General features: G+C 41.9%; 45 non-coding genes across 45 annotated transcripts; all 45 read right to left on the bottom strand.

Annotated features, from left to right (window-relative positions):
• Positions 1-417: 417 nt before the first annotated feature.
• Trnas-aga (transfer RNA serine (anticodon AGA)) lies at positions 418-499 on the bottom strand. The gene has a single exon. It is a non-coding gene; the product is annotated as a tRNA-Ser (tRNA).
• A 74-nt stretch (positions 500-573) lies between these two features.
• Trnas-aga (transfer RNA serine (anticodon AGA)) lies at positions 574-655 on the bottom strand. Its single transcript has one exon. It is a non-coding gene; the product is annotated as a tRNA-Ser (tRNA).
• A 74-nt stretch (positions 656-729) lies between these two features.
• Trnas-aga (transfer RNA serine (anticodon AGA)) lies at positions 730-811 on the bottom strand. Its single transcript has one exon. It is a non-coding gene; the product is annotated as a tRNA-Ser (tRNA).
• Positions 812-885: 74 nt separating this feature from the next.
• On the bottom strand, positions 886-967 carry Trnas-aga (transfer RNA serine (anticodon AGA)). Its single transcript has one exon. It is a non-coding gene; the product is annotated as a tRNA-Ser (tRNA).
• A 74-nt stretch (positions 968-1,041) lies between these two features.
• Positions 1,042-1,123, bottom strand: Trnas-cga (transfer RNA serine (anticodon CGA)). The gene has a single exon. It is a non-coding gene; the product is annotated as a tRNA-Ser (tRNA).
• A 74-nt stretch (positions 1,124-1,197) lies between these two features.
• Trnas-aga (transfer RNA serine (anticodon AGA)) lies at positions 1,198-1,279 on the bottom strand. The gene has a single exon. It is a non-coding gene; the product is annotated as a tRNA-Ser (tRNA).
• Positions 1,280-1,353: 74 nt separating this feature from the next.
• Positions 1,354-1,435, bottom strand: Trnas-aga (transfer RNA serine (anticodon AGA)). The gene has a single exon. It is a non-coding gene; the product is annotated as a tRNA-Ser (tRNA).
• Positions 1,436-1,666: 231 nt separating this feature from the next.
• Trnas-aga (transfer RNA serine (anticodon AGA)) lies at positions 1,667-1,748 on the bottom strand. Its single transcript has one exon. It is a non-coding gene; the product is annotated as a tRNA-Ser (tRNA).
• Positions 1,749-2,292: 544 nt separating this feature from the next.
• Positions 2,293-2,374, bottom strand: Trnas-aga (transfer RNA serine (anticodon AGA)). The gene has a single exon. It is a non-coding gene; the product is annotated as a tRNA-Ser (tRNA).
• Positions 2,375-2,448: 74 nt separating this feature from the next.
• On the bottom strand, positions 2,449-2,530 carry Trnas-aga (transfer RNA serine (anticodon AGA)). Its single transcript has one exon. It is a non-coding gene; the product is annotated as a tRNA-Ser (tRNA).
• Positions 2,531-2,604: 74 nt separating this feature from the next.
• Positions 2,605-2,686, bottom strand: Trnas-cga (transfer RNA serine (anticodon CGA)). Its single transcript has one exon. It is a non-coding gene; the product is annotated as a tRNA-Ser (tRNA).
• Positions 2,687-2,760: 74 nt separating this feature from the next.
• Trnas-aga (transfer RNA serine (anticodon AGA)) lies at positions 2,761-2,842 on the bottom strand. The gene has a single exon. It is a non-coding gene; the product is annotated as a tRNA-Ser (tRNA).
• A 74-nt stretch (positions 2,843-2,916) lies between these two features.
• Trnas-uga (transfer RNA serine (anticodon UGA)) lies at positions 2,917-2,998 on the bottom strand. The gene has a single exon. It is a non-coding gene; the product is annotated as a tRNA-Ser (tRNA).
• A 231-nt stretch (positions 2,999-3,229) lies between these two features.
• Positions 3,230-3,311, bottom strand: Trnas-aga (transfer RNA serine (anticodon AGA)). The gene has a single exon. It is a non-coding gene; the product is annotated as a tRNA-Ser (tRNA).
• A 74-nt stretch (positions 3,312-3,385) lies between these two features.
• On the bottom strand, positions 3,386-3,467 carry Trnas-aga (transfer RNA serine (anticodon AGA)). The gene has a single exon. It is a non-coding gene; the product is annotated as a tRNA-Ser (tRNA).
• A 231-nt stretch (positions 3,468-3,698) lies between these two features.
• On the bottom strand, positions 3,699-3,780 carry Trnas-aga (transfer RNA serine (anticodon AGA)). The gene has a single exon. It is a non-coding gene; the product is annotated as a tRNA-Ser (tRNA).
• Positions 3,781-4,323: 543 nt separating this feature from the next.
• On the bottom strand, positions 4,324-4,405 carry Trnat-agu (transfer RNA threonine (anticodon AGU)). Its single transcript has one exon. It is a non-coding gene; the product is annotated as a tRNA-Thr (tRNA).
• Positions 4,406-4,794: 389 nt separating this feature from the next.
• Trnas-aga (transfer RNA serine (anticodon AGA)) lies at positions 4,795-4,876 on the bottom strand. The gene has a single exon. It is a non-coding gene; the product is annotated as a tRNA-Ser (tRNA).
• Positions 4,877-4,950: 74 nt separating this feature from the next.
• Positions 4,951-5,032, bottom strand: Trnas-aga (transfer RNA serine (anticodon AGA)). Its single transcript has one exon. It is a non-coding gene; the product is annotated as a tRNA-Ser (tRNA).
• Positions 5,033-5,106: 74 nt separating this feature from the next.
• Positions 5,107-5,188, bottom strand: Trnas-cga (transfer RNA serine (anticodon CGA)). Its single transcript has one exon. It is a non-coding gene; the product is annotated as a tRNA-Ser (tRNA).
• A 74-nt stretch (positions 5,189-5,262) lies between these two features.
• On the bottom strand, positions 5,263-5,344 carry Trnas-aga (transfer RNA serine (anticodon AGA)). Its single transcript has one exon. It is a non-coding gene; the product is annotated as a tRNA-Ser (tRNA).
• Positions 5,345-5,418: 74 nt separating this feature from the next.
• Positions 5,419-5,500, bottom strand: Trnas-aga (transfer RNA serine (anticodon AGA)). The gene has a single exon. It is a non-coding gene; the product is annotated as a tRNA-Ser (tRNA).
• A 231-nt stretch (positions 5,501-5,731) lies between these two features.
• Trnas-aga (transfer RNA serine (anticodon AGA)) lies at positions 5,732-5,813 on the bottom strand. The gene has a single exon. It is a non-coding gene; the product is annotated as a tRNA-Ser (tRNA).
• Positions 5,814-6,356: 543 nt separating this feature from the next.
• On the bottom strand, positions 6,357-6,438 carry Trnat-agu (transfer RNA threonine (anticodon AGU)). Its single transcript has one exon. It is a non-coding gene; the product is annotated as a tRNA-Thr (tRNA).
• A 544-nt stretch (positions 6,439-6,982) lies between these two features.
• Positions 6,983-7,064, bottom strand: Trnas-aga (transfer RNA serine (anticodon AGA)). The gene has a single exon. It is a non-coding gene; the product is annotated as a tRNA-Ser (tRNA).
• A 74-nt stretch (positions 7,065-7,138) lies between these two features.
• On the bottom strand, positions 7,139-7,221 carry Trnas-uga (transfer RNA serine (anticodon UGA)). Its single transcript has one exon. It is a non-coding gene; the product is annotated as a tRNA-Ser (tRNA).
• Positions 7,222-7,295: 74 nt separating this feature from the next.
• Positions 7,296-7,377, bottom strand: Trnas-aga (transfer RNA serine (anticodon AGA)). The gene has a single exon. It is a non-coding gene; the product is annotated as a tRNA-Ser (tRNA).
• A 232-nt stretch (positions 7,378-7,609) lies between these two features.
• Positions 7,610-7,691, bottom strand: Trnas-uga (transfer RNA serine (anticodon UGA)). Its single transcript has one exon. It is a non-coding gene; the product is annotated as a tRNA-Ser (tRNA).
• A 75-nt stretch (positions 7,692-7,766) lies between these two features.
• Trnas-aga (transfer RNA serine (anticodon AGA)) lies at positions 7,767-7,848 on the bottom strand. Its single transcript has one exon. It is a non-coding gene; the product is annotated as a tRNA-Ser (tRNA).
• A 388-nt stretch (positions 7,849-8,236) lies between these two features.
• Trnas-cga (transfer RNA serine (anticodon CGA)) lies at positions 8,237-8,318 on the bottom strand. The gene has a single exon. It is a non-coding gene; the product is annotated as a tRNA-Ser (tRNA).
• Positions 8,319-8,393: 75 nt separating this feature from the next.
• Positions 8,394-8,475, bottom strand: Trnas-aga (transfer RNA serine (anticodon AGA)). Its single transcript has one exon. It is a non-coding gene; the product is annotated as a tRNA-Ser (tRNA).
• A 232-nt stretch (positions 8,476-8,707) lies between these two features.
• Trnas-uga (transfer RNA serine (anticodon UGA)) lies at positions 8,708-8,789 on the bottom strand. The gene has a single exon. It is a non-coding gene; the product is annotated as a tRNA-Ser (tRNA).
• A 74-nt stretch (positions 8,790-8,863) lies between these two features.
• On the bottom strand, positions 8,864-8,945 carry Trnas-aga (transfer RNA serine (anticodon AGA)). Its single transcript has one exon. It is a non-coding gene; the product is annotated as a tRNA-Ser (tRNA).
• A 2,144-nt stretch (positions 8,946-11,089) lies between these two features.
• Positions 11,090-11,171, bottom strand: Trnas-cga (transfer RNA serine (anticodon CGA)). Its single transcript has one exon. It is a non-coding gene; the product is annotated as a tRNA-Ser (tRNA).
• A 75-nt stretch (positions 11,172-11,246) lies between these two features.
• Positions 11,247-11,328, bottom strand: Trnas-aga (transfer RNA serine (anticodon AGA)). The gene has a single exon. It is a non-coding gene; the product is annotated as a tRNA-Ser (tRNA).
• Positions 11,329-11,402: 74 nt separating this feature from the next.
• Positions 11,403-11,484, bottom strand: Trnas-aga (transfer RNA serine (anticodon AGA)). The gene has a single exon. It is a non-coding gene; the product is annotated as a tRNA-Ser (tRNA).
• A 543-nt stretch (positions 11,485-12,027) lies between these two features.
• On the bottom strand, positions 12,028-12,110 carry Trnas-uga (transfer RNA serine (anticodon UGA)). The gene has a single exon. It is a non-coding gene; the product is annotated as a tRNA-Ser (tRNA).
• Positions 12,111-12,184: 74 nt separating this feature from the next.
• Positions 12,185-12,266, bottom strand: Trnas-cga (transfer RNA serine (anticodon CGA)). Its single transcript has one exon. It is a non-coding gene; the product is annotated as a tRNA-Ser (tRNA).
• A 75-nt stretch (positions 12,267-12,341) lies between these two features.
• Trnas-uga (transfer RNA serine (anticodon UGA)) lies at positions 12,342-12,423 on the bottom strand. Its single transcript has one exon. It is a non-coding gene; the product is annotated as a tRNA-Ser (tRNA).
• A 232-nt stretch (positions 12,424-12,655) lies between these two features.
• Positions 12,656-12,737, bottom strand: Trnas-uga (transfer RNA serine (anticodon UGA)). Its single transcript has one exon. It is a non-coding gene; the product is annotated as a tRNA-Ser (tRNA).
• Positions 12,738-14,880: 2,143 nt separating this feature from the next.
• On the bottom strand, positions 14,881-14,962 carry Trnas-cga (transfer RNA serine (anticodon CGA)). Its single transcript has one exon. It is a non-coding gene; the product is annotated as a tRNA-Ser (tRNA).
• Positions 14,963-15,037: 75 nt separating this feature from the next.
• Positions 15,038-15,119, bottom strand: Trnas-aga (transfer RNA serine (anticodon AGA)). The gene has a single exon. It is a non-coding gene; the product is annotated as a tRNA-Ser (tRNA).
• A 387-nt stretch (positions 15,120-15,506) lies between these two features.
• Trnas-aga (transfer RNA serine (anticodon AGA)) lies at positions 15,507-15,588 on the bottom strand. The gene has a single exon. It is a non-coding gene; the product is annotated as a tRNA-Ser (tRNA).
• A 74-nt stretch (positions 15,589-15,662) lies between these two features.
• Positions 15,663-15,744, bottom strand: Trnas-cga (transfer RNA serine (anticodon CGA)). Its single transcript has one exon. It is a non-coding gene; the product is annotated as a tRNA-Ser (tRNA).
• Positions 15,745-15,819: 75 nt separating this feature from the next.
• On the bottom strand, positions 15,820-15,901 carry Trnas-aga (transfer RNA serine (anticodon AGA)). Its single transcript has one exon. It is a non-coding gene; the product is annotated as a tRNA-Ser (tRNA).
• Between the last annotated feature and the right edge of the window lie 47 nt (positions 15,902-15,948).

The raw sequence follows: 15,948 nt of genomic DNA, 5'->3' as shown, positions 1-15,948 counted from the left end.
CTGTCGCCTTAACCACTCGGCCACGACAACTGTACTTAATGTTAAATGCAAATAGATAAATTCGCACTTTTTCCGAATCACTCATAAATTGTAATTTTATTTGAGCGTTGTCGGCAGGATTCGAACCTACGCGGGTGGAGCCCAACAAATTTCTAATCTGTCGCCTTAACCACTCGGCCACGACAACTGTGCTTAATGTTCAATGCAAATAGATAAAATCGCACTGTTCACGAATCACTCATAAATTGTAATTTATTTGAGCGTTGTCGGCAGGATTCGAAGCTACGCGGGCAGAGCCCAACAGATTTCTAATCTGTCGCCTTAACCACTCGGCCACGACAACTGTACTTAATGTTCAATGCAAATAGATAAAATCGCACTGTTCACGAATCACTCATAAATTGTAATTTATTTCAGCGTTGTCGGCAGGATTCGAACCTACGCGGGCAGAGCCCAACAGATTTCTAATCTGTCGCCTTAACCACTCGGCCACGACAACTGTACTTAATGTTCAATGCAAATAGTTAAAGTTGCACTTTTCACGAATCACTCATAAATTGTAATTTATTTGAGCGTTGTCGGCAGCATTCGAACCTACGCGGGCAGAGCCCAACAGATTTCTAGTCTGTCGCCTTAACCACTCGGCCACGACAACTGTGCTTAATTTTCAATGCAAATAGATAAAATCGCACTATTCACGAATCATTCATAAATTGTAATTTATTTCAGCGTTGTCGGCAGGATTCGAACCTACGCGGGCAGAGCCCAACAGATTTCTAGTCTGTCGCCTTAACCACTCGGCCACGACAACTGTACTTAATGTTCAATGCAAATAGTTAAAGTTGCACTTTTCACGAATCACTCATAAATTGTAATTTATTTCAGCGTTGTCGGCAGGATTCGAACCTACGCCGGCAGAGCCCAACAGATTTCTAGTCTGTCGCCTTAACCACTCGGCCACGACAACTGTGCTTAATGTTCAATGCAAATAGTTAAAGTGGCACTATTCACGAATCACTCATAAATTGTAATTTATTTCAGCGTTGTCGGCAGGATTCGAACCTCCGCGGGCAGAGCCCAACAGATTTCGAGTCTGTCGCCTTAACCACTCGGCCACGACAACTGTACTTAATGTTAAATGCAAATAGATAAATTCGCACTTTTCCCGAATCACTCATAAATTGTAATTTATTTCAGCGTTGTCGACAGGATTCGAACCTACGCGGGCAGAGCCCAACAGATTTCTAATCTGTCGCCTTAACCACTCGGCCACGACAACTGTACTTAATGTTCAATGCAAATAGATAAAATCGCACTGTTCACGAATCACTCATAAATTGTAATTTATTTCAGCGTTGTCGGCAGGATTCGAACCTACGCGGGCAGAGCCCAACAGATTTCTAGTCTGTCGCCTTAACCACTCGGCCACGACAACTGTACTTAATGTTCAATGCAAATAGTTAAAGTTGCACTTTTCACGAATCACTCATAAATTGTAATTTATTTCACCTTTGTCGGCAGCATTCGAACCTACTCGGGCAGAGCCCAACAGATTTCTAGTCTGTCGCCTTAACCACTCGGCCACGACAACTGTACTTAATGTTAAATGAAAATAGACAAATTCGCACTTTTCCCGAATCACTCATAAATTGTAATTTTATTTGAGCGTTGTCGGCAGGATTCGAACCTACGCGGGCAGAGCCCAACAGATTTCTAGTCTGTCGCCTTAACCACTCGGCCACGACAACTGTACTTAATGTTCAATGCAAATAGATAAAATCGCACTATTCACGAATCACTCATAAATTGTAATTTATTTGAGCGTTGTCGACAGGATTCGAACCTACGCGGGCAGAGCCCAAAATATTTCTAATCTGTCGCCTTAACCACTCGGCCACGACAACTGTACTTAATGTTAAATGCAAATAGATAAATTCGCACTTTTTCCGAATCACTCATAAATTGTAATTTTATTTGAGCGTTGTCGGCAGGATTCGAACCTACGCGGGTGGAGCCCAACAAATTTCTAATCTGTCGCCTTAACCACTCGGCCACGACAACTGTGCTTAATGTTCAATGCAAATAGATAAAATCGCACTATTCACGAATCACTCATAAATTATAATTTATTTGAGCGTTGTCGGCAGGATTCGAACCTACGCGGGCAGAGCCCAACAGATTTCAAGTCGGTCGCCTTAACCACTCGGCCACGAAAAACTGTACTTAATGTTCAATGCAAATAGTTAAAGTTGCACTTTTCACGAATCACTCATAAATTGTAATTTATTTGAGCGTTGTCGGCAGCATTCGAACCTACGCGGGCAGAGCCCAACAGATTTCTAGTCTGTCGCCTTAACCACTCGGCCACGACAACTGTGCTTAATTTTCAATGCAAATAGATAAAATCGCACTATTCACGAATCACTCATAAATTGTAATTTATTTCAGCGTTGTCGGCAGGATTCGAACCTACGCGGGCAGAGCCCAACAGATTTCTAGTCTGTCGCCTTAACCACTCGGCCACGACAACTGTGCTTAATGTTCAATGCAAATAGTTAAAGTGGCACTATTCACGAATCACTCATAAATTGTAATTTATTTTAGCGTTGTCGGCAGGATTCGAACCTCCGCGGGCAGAGCCCAACAGATTTCGAGTCTGTCGCCTTAACCACTCGGCCACGACAACTGTACTTAATGTTAAATGCAAATAGATAAATTCGCACTTTTCCCGAATCACTCATAAATTGTAATTTATTTCAGCGTTGTCGACAGGATTCGAACCTACGCGGGCAGAGCCCAACAGATTTCTAATCTGTCGCCTTAACCACTCGGCCACGACAACTGTACTTAATGTTCAATGCAAATAGATAAAATCGCACTGTTCACGAATCACTCATAAATTGTAATTTATTTCAGCGTTGTCGGCAGGATTCGAACCTACGCGGGCAGAGCCCAACAGATTTCAAGTCTGTCGCCTTAACCACTCGGCCACGACAACTGTACTTAATGTTCAATGCAAATAGTTAAAGTTGCACTTTTCACGAATCACTCATAAATTGTAATTTATTTCACCTTTGTCGGCAGCATTCGAACCTACTCGGGCAGAGCCCAACAGATTTCTAGTCTGTCGCCTTAACCACTCGGCCACGACAACTGTACTTAATGTTAAATGAAAATAGATAAATTCGCACTTTTCCCGAATCACTCATAAATTGTAATTTTATTTGAGCGTTGTCGGCAGGATTCGAACCTACGCGGGCAGAGCCCAACAGATTTCTAGTCTGTCGCCTTAACCACTCGGCCACGACAACTGTACTTAATGTTCAATGCAAATAGATAAAATCGCACTGTTCACGAATCACTCATAAATTGTAATTTATTTCAGCGTTGTCGGCAGGATTCGAACCTACGCGGGCAGAGCCCAACAGATTTCTAGTCTGTCGCCTTAACCACTCGGCCACGACAACTGTACTTAATGTTCAATGCAAATAGTTAAAGTTGCACTTTTCACGAATCACTCATAAATTGTAATTTATTTCACCTTTGTCGGCAGCATTCGAACCTACTCGGGCAGAGCCCAACAGATTTCTAGTCTGTCGCCTTAACCACTCGGCCACGACAACTGTACTTAATGTTAAATGAAAATAGATAAATTCGCACTTTTCCCGAATCACTCATAAATTGTAATTTTATTTGAGCGTTGTCGGCAGGATTCGAACCTACGCGGGCAGAGCCCAACAGATTTCTAGTCTGTCGCCTTAACCACTCGGCCACGACAACTGTACTTAATGTTCAATGCAAATAGATAAAATCGCACTATTCACGAATCACTCATAAATTGTAATTTATTTGAGCGTTGTCGACAGGATTCGAACCTACGCGGGCAGAGCCCAACATATTTCTAATCTGTCGCCTTAACCACTCGGCCACGACAACTGTACTTAATGTTAAATGCAAATAGATAAATTCGCACTTTTTCCGAATCACTCATAAATTGTAATTTTATTTGAGCGTTGTCGGCAGGATTCGAACCTACGCGGGTGGAGCCCAACAAATTTCTAATCTGTCGCCTTAACCACTCGGCCACGACAACTGTGCTTAATGTTCAATGCAAATAGATAAAATCGCACTGTTCACGAATCACTCATAAATTGTAATTTATTTGAGCGTTGTCGGCAGGATTCGAAGCTACGCGGGCAGAGCCCAACAGATTTCTAGTCTGTCGCCTTAACCACTCGGCCACGACAACTGTACTTAATGTTCAATGCAAATAGTTAAAGTTGCACTTTTCACGAATCACTCATAAATTGTAATTTATTTCAGCGTTGTCGGCAGCATTCGAACCTACGCGGGCAGAGCCCAACAGATTACTACTCTGTCGCCTTAACCACTCGGCCACGACAACTTTGCTTAATGTTCAATGCAAATAGTGAAAATCGCACTTTTCCCGAATCACTCATAAATTGTAATTTTATTTGGGCGTTGTCGGCAGGATTCGAACCTACGCGAGAAGAGCCCAACAGATTTCTAGTCTGTCGCCTTAACCACTCGGCCACGACAACTGTACTTAATGTTCAATGCAAATAGATAAAATCGCACTATTCACGAATCACTCATAAATTGTAATTTTATTTGAGCGTTGTCGGCAGGATTCGAACCTACGCGGGCAGAGCCCAACAGATTTCTAGTCTGTCGCCTTAACCACTCGGCCACGAAAAACTGTACTTAATGTTCAATGCAAATAGTTAAAGTTGCACTTTTCACGAATCACTCATAAATTGTAATTTATTTGAGCGTTGTCGGCAGCATTCGAACCTACGCGGGCAGAGCCCAACAGATTTCTAGTCTGTCGCCTTAACCACTCGGCCACGACAACTGTGCTTAATTTTCAATGCAAATAGATAAAATCGCACTATTCACGAATCACTCATAAATTGTAATTTATTTCAGCGTTGTCGGCAGGATTCGAACCTACGCGGGCAGAGCCCAACAGATTTCTAGTCTGTCGCCTTAACCACTCGGCCACGACAACTGTGCTTAATGTTCAATGCAAATAGTTAAAGTGGCACTATTCACGAATCACTCATAAATTGTAATTTATTTTAGCGTTGTCGGCAGGATTCGAACCTCCGCGGGCAGAGCCCAACAGATTTCGAGTCTGTCGCCTTAACCACTCGGCCACGACAACTGTACTTAATGTTAAATGCAAATAGATAAATTCGCACTTTTCCCGAATCACTCATAAATTGTAATTTATTTCAGCGTTGTCGACAGGATTCGAACCTACGCGGGCAGAGCCCAACAGATTTCTAATCTGTCGCCTTAACCACTCGGCCACGACAACTGTACTTAATGTTCAATGCAAATAGATAAAATCGCACTGTTCACGAATCACTCATAAATTGTAATTTATTTCAGCGTTGTCGGCAGGATTCGAACCTACGCGGGCAGAGCCCAACAGATTTCTAGTCTGTCGCCTTAACCACTCGGCCACGACAACTGTACTTAATGTTCAATGCAAATAGTTAAAGTTGCACTTTTCACGAATCACTCATAAATTGTAATTTATTTCACCTTTGTCGGCAGCATTCGAACCTACTCGGGCAGAGCCCAACAGATTTCTAGTCTGTCGCCTTAACCACTCGGCCACGACAACTGTACTTAATGTTAAATGAAAATAGATAAATTCGCACTTTTCCCGAATCACTCATAAATTGTAATTTTATTTGAGCGTTGTCGGCAGGATTCGAACCTACGCGGGCAGAGCCCAACAGATTTCTAGTCTGTCGCCTTAACCACTCGGCCACGACAACTGTACTTAATGTTCAATGCAAATAGATAAAATCGCACTATTCACGAATCACTCATAAATTGTAATTTATTTGAGCGTTGTCGACAGGATTCGAACCTACGCGGGCAGAGCCCAACATATTTCTAATCTGTCGCCTTAACCACTCGGCCACGACAACTGTACTTAATGTTAAATGCAAATAGATAAATTCGCACTTTTTCCGAATCACTCATAAATTGTAATTTTATTTGAGCGTTGTCGGCAGGATTCGAACCTACGCGGGTGGAGCCCAACAAATTTCTAATCTGTCGCCTTAACCACTCGGCCACGACAACTGTGCTTAATGTTCAATGCAAATAGATAAAATCGCACTGTTCACGAATCACTCATAAATTGTAATTTATTTGAGCGTTGTCGGCAGGATTCGAAGCTACGCGGGCAGAGCCCAACAGATTTCTAGTCTGTCGCCTTAACCACTCGGCCACGACAACTGTACTTAATGTTCAATGCAAATAGTTAAAGTTGCACTTTTCACGAATCACTCATAAATTGTAATTTATTTCAGCGTTGTCGGCAGCATTCGAACCTACGCGGGCAGAGCCCAACAGATTACTACTCTGTCGCCTTAACCACTCGGCCACGACAACTTTGCTTAATGTTCAATGCAAATAGTGAAAATCGCACTTTTCCCGAATCACTCATAAATTGTAATTTTATTTGGGCGTTGTCGGCAGGATTCGAACCTACGCGAGAAGAGCCCAACAGATTTCTAGTCTGTCGCCTTAACCACTCGGCCACGACAACTGTACTTAATGTTCAATGCAAATAGATAAAATCGCACTATTCACGAATCACTCATAAATTGTAATTTATTTCAGCGTTGTCGGCAGGATTCGAACCTACGCGGGCAGAGCCCAACAGATTTCAAGTCGGTCGCCTTAACCACTCGGCCACGAAAAACTGTACTTAATGTTCAATGCAAATAGTTAAAGTTGCACTATTCACGAATCACTCATAAATTGTAATTTATTTCAGCGTTGTCGGCCGGATTCGAACCTACGCGGGCGGAGCCCAACAGATTTCTAGTCTGTCGCTTTAACCACTCGGCCACGACAACTGTACTTAATGTTAAATGCAAATAGATAAATTCGCACTTTTCCCGAATCACTCATAAATTGTAATTTATTTCAGCGTTGTCGACAGGATTCGAACCTACGCGGGCAGAGCCCAACAGATTTCTAGTCTGTCGCCTTAACCACTCGGCCACGACAACTGTACTTAATGTTCAATGCAAATAGATAAAATCGCACTATTCACGAATCACTCATAAATTGTAATTTATTTCAGCGTTGTCGGCAGGATTCGAACCTACGCGGGCAGAGCCCAACAGATTTCAAGTCTGTCGCCTTAACCACTCGGCCACGAAAAACTGTACTTAATGTTCAATGCAAATAGTTAAAGTTGCACTATTCACGAATCACTCATAAATTGTAATTTATTTCAGCGTTGTCGGCAGGATTCGAACCTACGCGGGCGGAGCCCAACAGATTTCTAGTCTGTCGCCTTAACCACTCGGCCACGACAACTGTACTTAATGTTCAATGCAAATAGTTAAAGTTGCACTTTTCACGAATCACTCATAAATTGTAATTTATTTCAGCGTTTACGGCAGGATTCGAACCTACGCGGGCAGTGCCCAACAAATTTCTAGTCTATCGCCTTAACCACTAGGCCACGACAACTGTACTTAATGTTCAATGCAAATAGATAAAATCGCTCTTTTTTCGAATCACTCATGAAAACGTAATTTTATTTCAGCGTTGTCGACAGGATTCGAAGCTACGCGGGCAGAGCCCAACAGATTTCAAGTCTGTCGCCTTAACCACTCGGCCACGACAACTTTGCTTAATGTTCAATGCAAATACTGAAAATCGCACTTTTCCCGAATCACTCATAAATTGTAATTTTATTTGAGCGTTGTCGGCAGGATTCGAACCTACGCGGGCAGAGCCCAACAAATTTCTAGTCTGTCGCCTTAACCACTCGGCCACGACAACTGTACTTAATGTTCAATGCAAATAGATAAAATCGCACTATTCACGAATCACTCATAAATTGTAATTTATTTCAGCGTTGTCGGCAGGATTCGAACCTACGCGGGCAGAGCCTAACAGATTTCTAGTTTGTCACCTTAACTACTCGGCCACGACAACTGTACTTAATGTTCAATGCAAATAGATAAAATCGTTCTTTTCTCGAATCACTCATAAATTGTAATTTTATTTGAGCGTTGTCGGCAGGATTCGAACCTACGCGGGCAGAGCATAACAGATTTCTAGTCTGTCGCTTTAACCACTCGGCCACGACAACTGTGCTTAATGTTCAATGCAAACAGATAAAATCGCTCTTTTCTCGAATCACTCATGAATTGTAATTTTATTTGAGCGTTGTCGGCAGGATTCGAACCTACGCGGGCAGAGCCCAACAGATTTCGAGTCTGTCGCCTTAACCACTTGGCCACGACAACTGTGCTTAATGTTCAATGCAAATAGATAAAATCGCACTTTTCCCGAATCACTCATAAATTGTAATTTTATTTGAGCGTTGTCGGCAGGATTCGAACCTACGCGGGCAGAGCCCAACAGATTTCTAGTCTGTCGCCTTAACCACTCGGCCACGACAACTGTACTTAATGTTCAATGCAAATAGTTAAAGTGGCACTTTTCACGAATCACTCATAAATTGTAATTTATTTCAGCGTTGTCGGCAGGATTCGAACCTACGCGGGCAGAGCCCAACAGATTTCTCGTCTGTCGCCTTAACCTGTCGGCCACGACAACAGTACTTAATGTTCAATGCAAATAGATATAATCGCACTATTCTCGAATCACTCATGAAAACGTAATTTTAGTTGAGCGTTGTCGGCAGCATTCGAACCTACGCGGGCAGAGCCCAACAGATTTCAAGTCTGTCGCCTTAACCACTCGGCCACGACAACTGTACTTAATGTTAAATGAAAATAGATAAATTCGCACTTTTCCCGAATCACTCATAAATTGTAATTTATTTCAGCGTTGTCGGCAGGATTCGAACCTACGCGGGCAGAGCCCAACAGATTTCTAATCTGTCGCCTTAACCACTCGGCCACGACAACTGTGCTTAATGTTCAATGCAAATATTGAAATTGACACTTTTCACGAATCACTCATAAATTGTAATTTTATTTCAGCGTTGTCGACAGGATTCGAACCTACGCGTGCAGATCCCAACAGATTTCAAGTCTGTCGCCTTAACCACTCGGCCACGAAAAACGGGGCTTAATGTTCAATGCAAATAGATAAAATCGCACTTTTCCCGAAACACTTATGAAAACGTCATTTTTTTCCAGCGTTGTGAACAGAATTCGAAACTTCGAGGGCAGAGCCAAACAGATTGCTAGTCTGTCGCCTTAAGGGGTCATGTTCCAATTCAAAAGGATAGGTTTTTCAATGGAAAGTAGGGGAGGGTGGGGTAAAGCGGACCACCTAAGTCTTAAATCGTTACAATTCACTGATTTCACCAAAACATTTGACTTTTTTGTTTTGAGAGTTAAATCAAAGGTATTTCGCTAATTTTTGAAGTGCCCTTTTATTGATTGCTTGCTTTCTTACATAACTTTTTTTTGATTTAAAAGAACCCCCAATAGTCCACTTTACCCCACACATGTGGGCTAAAGTGGACCACCGTAAGTTTTGAGTAAACAAGGCAATTTGTTCCACATCACAATCAATTTATTTACAAATTGTCATCATAAGCGAAGTAGTTATGAAAGTAATCGCAGTTCACCATCAATTTTTAAAAACTTAATTCACAAATAATGTTGTCATCCTCTTCATTACACCCAGAGCAGGCTTCATGCGCCCATCGCATGCATTTGGAGCACTGGATCCACCCATCATTCTAGGATGATTTGCAATACATTTCGTTGCAGTAAAAGCATTCTGCATCTACGTTGTTATCACTTTCATCGACTGTGTCCTTCTGCTGCATTGATGACCTGGAAACCTTAGCTTTCTTCATAGAACGCTTTTTCGATGAACTTATTTTACTGCTGTTGCCAGATACCGCGGATTGACTACGATTCGTTGCAGCCAACTGCTTCTTGTATGGTGAACTGGTTAAAATAGCAGTTGCACCTGTCTTAGACTTCCTCTTTTGGCGAGTGTGAGCTGCTTTCGGCATAGGAAGCAGTTCAACAGGACTTATAATTGTGAAACTGAAATTTGCATCTTCAGGAGAAGCCGGTTGGGCTACATCTATTGGCTGTGCAGGTAACGATTCAGGCATCTCGGGAAGACCAGCCGCATCTAAGCCAATATTTCTGCCATCACACAAGTCAATGCTAGTTGAACTAACATTAACGGAGTAAGATTCGGTGTTGGTTGGAACAGGATCAATATGGATCAGGATCAGGATCAGGATCAGGATCATAGGTCCACTTTACCCCCACCCCTATGTAATGCGTACGTGATTCAGTAAAACTTCTTTCTACCATTCAACCAAACGTCTACCTTATGTTTGTAAAATAAAATCTAAGTTACAAGACATACCTTTCAATAGATCAGAGAGTACAAAAAACGAATTCCGTGCCTTTTCTTGCCTGTTTTTCCACGTAACCTCGAATAATGGCGTGTGCAACCACGTTATGTCATGCTTCACTAAACTTAGTGGTATCCGCGCGCTTAAAAAACTTTATTAAGAAAATAAGAGGGGTGTGCCACTTTACCAAGTTGGTCGGCTTTACCCCACCTTCCCCTACATTAAATCAAGAAGCTACCATCGCAAAACTACATCATAAACTTATCCTGAATTTTGGCTTGCAGCGAGACCTAGGTTTTGACTGCCTACAGTCTTAATTTAGACAGAATCCATGTAACCAGTTTTCTATGACAACTGCCTAAACTTTACAACAAGTTTTTATCTTAAAATTTTAAGACAAATATTCCAAAATACCAAAAATTCAAACCCACACAAAACTTACAACTAAGCCTAGACCTGGAACCGGCTATCGCCAAAATATTAACAAAATAGTCCACATCGGCGTCACATGCACATTGAACGGGAAAATTTCTTAATTTTTTTAATATGACGCTTTGAGTGCGAAAACGTCACAATCGCCGTTTTGCCGGTACAAAAGTTTCATTCTATTGGGAAGTGACCACTTAACCACTCGACCACGACAATTGTGCTTAATGATCAATGCAAACAGTGAAAATCGCACTTTTCCCGAATTACTCATAAATTGTAATTTTATTTGAGCGTTGTCGGCAGGATTCGAACCTACGCGGGCAGAGCCCAACAGATTTCGAGTCTGTCGCCTTAACCACTCGGCCACGACAACTTTGCTTAATGTTCAATGCAAATAGATAAAATCGCACTTTTCCCGAATCACTCATAAATTGTAATTTTATTTGAACGTTGTCGGCAGGATTCGAACCTACGCGGGCAGAGCCCAACAGATTTCTAGTCTGTCGCCTTAACCACTCGGCCACGACAATTGTACTTAATGTTCAATGCAAATAGATAAAATCGCACTATTCACGAATCACTCATAAATTGTAATTTATTTGAGCGTTGTCGGCAGGATTCGAACCTACGCGGGCAGAGCCCAACAGATTTCTAATCTGTCGCCTTAACCACTCGGCCACGACAACTGTACTTAATGTTAAATGCAAATAGATAAAATCGCACTGTTCACGAATCACTCATAAATTGTAATTTATTTGAGCGTTGTCGGCAGGATTCGAAGCTACGCGGGCAGAGCCCAACAGATTTCTAGTCTGTCGCCTTAACCACTCGGCCACGACAACTGTACTTAATGTTCAATGCAAATAGTTAAAGTTGCACTTTTCACGAATCACTCATAAATTGTAATTTATTTCAGCGTTGTCGGCAGCATTCGAACCTACGCGGGCAGAGCCCAACAGATTTCTACTCTGTCGCCTTAACCACTCGGCCACGACAACTTTGCTTAATGTTCAATGCAAATAGTGAAAATCGCACTTTTCCCGAATCACTCATAAATTGTAATTTTATTTGAGCGTTGTCGGCAGGATTCGAACCTACGCGAGAAGAGCCCAACAGATTTCTAGTCTGTCGCCTTAACCACTCGGCCACGACAACTGTACTTAATGTTCAATGCAAATAGATAAAATCGCACTATTCACGAATCACTCATAAATTGTAATTTATTTCAGCGTTGTCGGCAGGATTCGAACCTACGCGGGCAGAGCCCAACAGATTTCAAGTCTGTCGCCTTAACCACTCGGCCACGAAAAACTGTACTTAATGTTCAATGCAAATAGTTAAAGTTGCACTATTCACGAATCACTCATAAATTGTAATTTATTTCAGCGTTGTCGGCAGGATTCGAACCTACGCGGGCAGAGCCCAACAGATTTCGAGTCTGTCGCCTTAACCACTTGGCCACGACAACTGTGCTTAATGTTCAATGCAAATAGATAAAATCGCACTTTTCCCGAATCACTCATAAATTGTAATTTTATTTGAGCGTTGTCGGCAGGATTCGAACCTACGCGGGCAGAGCCCAACAGATTTCAAGTCTGTCGCCTTAACCACTCGGCCACGACAACTGTACTTAATGTTCAATGCAAATAGTTAAAGTGGCACTTTTCACGAATCACTCATAAATTGTAATTTATTTCAGCGTTGTCGGCAGGATTCGAACCTACGCGGGCAGAGCCCAACAGATTTCTCGTCTGTCGCCTTAACCTGTCGGCCACGACAACAGTACTTAATGTTCAATGCAAATAGATATAATCGCACTATTCTCGAATCACTCATGAAAACGTAATTTTATTTGAGCGTTGTCGGCAGGATTCGAACCTACGCGGGCAGAGCCCAACAGATTTCAAGTCTGTCGCCTTAACCACTCGGCCACGACAACTGTACTTAATGTTAAATGAAAATAGATAAATTCGCACTTTTCCCGAATCACTCATAAATTGTAATTTATTTCAGCGTTGTCGGCAGGATTCGAACCTACGCGTGCAGATCCCAACAGATTTCAAGTCTGTCGCCTTAACCACTCGGCCACGAAAAACGGGGCTTAATGTTCAATGCAAATAGATAAAATCGTACTTTTCCCGAAACACTTATGAAAACGTCATTTTTTTCCAGCGTTGTGAACAGAATTCGAAACTTCGAGGGCAGAACCAAACAGATTGCTAGTCTGTCGCCTTAAGGGGTCATGTTCCAATTCAAAAGGATAGGTTTTTCAATGGAAAGTAGGGGAGGGTGGGGTAAAGCGGACCACCTAAGTCTTAAATCGTTACAATTCACTGATTTCACCAAAACATTTGACTTTTTTGTTTTGAGAGTTAAATCAAAGGTATTTCGCTAATTTTTGAAGTGCCCTTTTATTGATTGCTTGCTTTCTTACATAACTTTTTTTTGATTTAAAAGAACCCCCAATAGTCCACTTTACCCCACACATGTGGGCTAAAGTGGACCACCGTAAGTTTTGAGTAAACAAGGCAATTTGTTCCACATCACAATCAATTTATTTACAAATTGTCATCATAAGCGAAGTAGTTATGAAAGTAATCGCAGTTCACCATCAATTTTTAAAAACTTAATTCACAAATAATGTTGTCATCCTCTTCATTACACCCAGAGCAGGCTTCATGCGCCCATCGCATGCATTTGGAGCACTGGATCCACCCATCATTCTAGGATGATTTGCAATACATTTCGTTGCAGTAAAAGCATTCTGCATCTACGTTGTTATCACTTTCATCGACTGTGTCCTTCTGCTGCATTGATGACCTGGAAACCTTAGCTTTCTTCATAGAACGCTTTTTCGATGAACTTATTTTACTGCTGTTGCCAGATACCGCGGATTGACTACGATTCGTTGCAGCCAACTGCTTCTTGTATGGTGAACTGGTTAAAATAGCAGTTGCACCTGTCTTAGACTTCCTCTTTTGGCGAGTGTGAGCTGCTTTCGGCATAGGAAGCAGTTCAACAGGACTTATAATTGTGAAACTGAAATTTGCATCTTCAGGAGAGGCCGGTTGGGCTACATCTATTGGCTGTGCAGGTAACGATTCAGGCATCTCGGGAAGACCAGCCACATCTAAGCCAATATTTCTGCCATCACACAAGTCAATGCTAGTTGAACTAACATTAACGGAGTAAGATTCGGTGTTGGTTGGAACAGGATCAATATGGATCAGGATCAGGATCAGGATCAGGATCATAGGTCCACTTTACCCCCACCCCTATGTAATGCGTACGTGATTCAGTAAAACTTCTTTCTACCATTCAACCAAACGTCTACCTTATGTTTGTAAAATAAAATCTAAGTTACAAGACATACCTTTCAATAGATCAGAGAGTACAAAAAACGAATTCCGTGCCTTTTCTTGCCTGTTTTTCCACGTAACCTCGAATAATGGCGTGTGCAACCACGTTATGTCATGCTTCACTAAACTTAGTGGTATCCGCGCGCTTAAAAAACTTTATTAAGAAAATAAGAGGGGTGTGCCACTTTACCAAGTTGGTCGGCTTTACCCCACCTTCCCCTACATTAAATCAAGAAGCTACCATCGCAAAACTACATCATAAACTTATCCTGAATTTTGGCTTGCAGCGAGACCTAGGTTTTGACTGCCTACAGTCTTAATTTAGACAGAATCCATGTAACCAGTTTTCTATGACAACTGCCTAAACTTTACAACAAGTTTTTATCTTAAAATTTTAAGACAAATATTCCAAAATACCAAAAATTCAAACCCACACAAAACTTACAACTAAGCCTAGACCTGGAACCGGCTATCGCCAAAATATTAACAAAATAGTCCACATCGGCGTCACATGCACATTGAACGGGAAAATTTCTTAATTTTTTTAATATGACGCTTTGAGTGCGAAAACGTCACAATCGCCGTTTTGCCGGTACAAAAGTTTCATTCTATTGGGAAGTGACCACTTAACCACTCGACCACGACAATTGTGCTTAATGATCAATGCAAACAGTGAAAATCGCACTTTTCCCGAATTACTCATAAATTGTAATTTTATTTGAGCGTTGTCGGCAGGATTCGAACCTACGCGGGCAGAGCCCAACAGATTTCGAGTCTGTCGCCTTAACCACTCGGCCACGACAACTTTGCTTAATGTTCAATGCAAATAGATAAAATCGCACTTTTCCCGAATCACTCATAAATTGTAATTTTATTTGAGCGTTGTCGGCAGGATTCGAACCTACGCGGGCAGAGCCCAACAGATTTCTAATCTGTCGCCTTAACCACTCGGCCACGACAACTGTACTTAATGTTCAATGCAAATAGATAAAATCGCACTATTCACGAATCACTCATAAATTGTAATTTATTTCAGCGTTGTCGGCAGCATTCGAACCTACGCGGGCAGAGCCCAACAGATTTCTAGTCTGTCGCCTTAACCACTCGGCCACGACAACTGTACTTAATGTTCAATGCAAATAGTTATAGTTGCACTATTCACGAATCACTCATAAATTGTAATTTATTTGAGCGTTGTCGGCAGGATTCGAACCTACGCGGGCGGAGCCCAACAGATTTCTAGTCTGTCGCCTTAACCACTCGGTCACGACAACTGTACTTAATGTTCAATGCAAATAGATAAAATCGCACTTTTCCCGAATCACTCATAAATTGTAATTTTATTTCAGCGTTGTCGGCAGGATTCGAACCTACGCGGGCGGAGCCCAACAGATTTCTAGTCTGTCGCCTTAACCACTCGGCCACGACAACTGTACTTAATGTTCAATGCAAATAGTTAAAGTGGCACTATTCACGAATCACTCATAAATTGTAATTTATTTGAGCGTTGTCGGCAGGATTCGAACCTACGCGGGCAGAGCCCAACAGATTTCGAGTCTGTCGCTTTAACCACTCGGCCACGACAACTGTACTTAATGTTAAATGCAAATAGATAAATTCGCACTTTTCCCGAATCACTCATAAATTGTAATTTTATTTGAGCGTTGTCGGCAGGATTCGAACCTACGCGGGCAGAGCCCAACAGATTTCTAATCTGTCGCCTTAACCACTCGGCCACGACAACTTTACTTAATGTTCAATGCAAATAGATAAAATCGCACTATTCACGAA

This window comes from Clavelina lepadiformis, chromosome 2, assembly GCF_947623445.1.
Source record: "Clavelina lepadiformis chromosome 2, kaClaLepa1.1, whole genome shotgun sequence".
Lineage (NCBI taxonomy): Eukaryota > Metazoa > Chordata > Ascidiacea > Aplousobranchia > Clavelinidae > Clavelina > Clavelina lepadiformis.
The sequence above is the reverse complement of the archived record's forward strand: the minus strand, read 5'-3'. Positions and strand labels throughout refer to the sequence as shown.